Below are 2599 nucleotides of genomic sequence, written 5' to 3'. Positions count from 1 at the left end.
TCATTGCCTTTGTCCAGCCAGCTGGGCCCAAAGTATCAGAGATAAGACTGTAGTATATAGCCTAGCTAGCGTGTGTAGGATTACCTAAAGCCGGGACATAAGTATCTACAGCAACTGAAAAAGGTACTAGTGCACGCTAATAACCGGCTGTTAATTAAGTATGTTTAACCTCAGCCGTGTGACCATGATAGCATAACTGCTTAACTACGTTTGTAGGAGCCCAGTATATTAATTAGGCAATGCCAAGTGCCCTTTTCTCAGGTTCCGTACTGTAGTAGGAGTAGCTTTGCACTAGATGCACGGAAATATCTTCAGTTAACTGACGGTGTACTATGCCAGCAGAACACTCGTGCACTCCAAAGCTGGTTAGTAACTAAAAAACACAGGTGATAAAGAAACGAAAACAAACGAAGGAAATAAAGCAGCTTTGGCCAGCACGCACGTACCCCACGCCAGTGACCGAACCAGGAATTCAACATGTGGAATTGATTACTCCTGATTTGCATTTAAGTGAGATATTTTCTCTATTTTTTTTCTAGTTTTGCACGTACAAACCCGCTTATGCCTATACCCGCCACTGCTCCATGCTAGCTTGTACTTGTACGATCTCTTCATTAAACTCCTGAACTAATCTACTAATGTTAGGACCGCTCTAAAAAATCATTGTGTGATTGTTTGATTTTTCATGGAAAAAGATAAACAGTATATTTTCAAATAAAAAATAATTTATGAATAAAACATGTATACACATATTCTTATCTATATAAAAGTCCACGCCTAAAAATAAATTTTGGTGAACCTCTAAATTAACTCCAAATTTAAGATGAAAAATTCAAATTTTGGCTTATAGGTATAAATAGAAGCGAAAAGATGTGGGTGTTTATTTTTAGCTTATTTCGTACAAATAAATACTAAGTCATAAAGATCATAATGTCATTTGCTTTTGCAAATTCTAAAACATTTGTCCCCTACTCTTTTAATTTCCATTGCATTTATACATCACTTTACCAAACTTCAAATCTAATAATTTCTTAAAAGCAATGTATTTTAACGACATATGAAGAGAGCTAAAAATAAAGTCTCTATATGAGGGAGTTAGTAACTACAGTACTCCACTTGTCTAAAAAATGAAGTTATTTTTAGCACCCGCTATTTGTCTCGAAATGAATTTATTTCTCCACCTACCACATTCTTTCAGCACATTGCAATCATTCTTCCTTTAATTTTCTCAGATATATTTTCTTCTTAAATACGTGTAGACGTGTAGTTTTCCTCTAATCATTTCTATCTACTTTTTCCAATTAACATTACTATAAATAGTTACATTTTGGAGCGCATAGGATTAATAGCAATCTGACCAAAACAAATGCGATCGAGTACAGTGTAAACAACCGTCGTCTATTTGATATATACAAATAGCTAAATAGATAAGTTGTACAATAGATAATCTATTTATTGTTTGTACAATATTTAATACATCACTTTTTATGTCTTGTATTTGTTGTATAGAGTTTTTGTCTAAAAAAGACTGCACACAGCTTAGTAGCACATGTTCAAGCAGTAGACGAACAAATAGATGATTTTTAAGTTTTTTTTAAATTAACGATGTCATATATAATTATTAATCTGACGTAAATATATATAGAAATCCGGTGAGATACTTTTATATACGACCACCTCGATCACTGGTAGTACCGCGGCTTGACATTGACAGCAAGTGGGAAGTGAGAGAAAAATGGAATGAATTTCTCGCCGGTCGGATCCAGGCACTGTAGAAGGACATGCGAATGGACCCCGTTTTCCCCCTATCCTGCAAGCAAATTTCTCCAAAGCAGCGGTGTACGAACCAACCAACACGATGGGGGGCTCAGGGGGTGTGTGTGGTAGGGACGAGGGCGGCAGAAGCTTGCGCTGTACTCAAAGCCCCCAGCAGCACCAGCTTAAGCCGCCCCGTTTAGTTAGTAAAAGGTTTTTGCAAAAACACTGAATCAAGTTTTCGATACTTATTTGAAGTATTAAACTCTAATTACAAAATAAATTTTAGAATTCGGCTGAAAACCGCGAGACGAATTTTTTAAGCGTAATTAATCCGTCATTAGTAATGTTAGTTACTTAGCACTTATAACTAATCACGTCCTAATTAGACTTAAAAGATTTGTCTCACGATTTCCCACAGAATTAGTTTTAATATATATGTATATTTAATGTTTTATTTAGATATATAAAAATTTGATATTTTTTAAAAAGTTTTTACGAACTAGACGGGCACCATCACACAGTACGTACACGTACGCTATGGTCGGTTTTCCGGTCGTTTCCCTCGCCGAGTTCCAACATTCCTCTGCTCGGCGCGCCCTGTGGTTTTTCTTTCTTCTCCACGGTTTCCTCGCTTGCTTGCCACGCAACCAAGGGAGAGAGGAGTACCTTAAAAATTTTTCGACGGGACAGACCGAGGCGAGGGCGAGGGTTGCTCTTGCTTGCTGCCGCTGCGATGTGTGGAGAGAGAGATTTCGGGGTTCGGGAAGCAGGCAGAGCAGGCCGGCCGTACCACTGTAGGAATAGGCACTAGCGTGACCGTGCAAAAGGACGGGCAAGCAGC

This window comes from Oryza brachyantha, chromosome 1 (assembly GCF_000231095.2).
Source record: "Oryza brachyantha chromosome 1, ObraRS2, whole genome shotgun sequence".
NCBI classification, from domain to species: Eukaryota; Viridiplantae; Streptophyta; class Magnoliopsida; order Poales; family Poaceae; genus Oryza; species Oryza brachyantha.
This window is presented reverse-complemented; position numbering follows the sequence as displayed.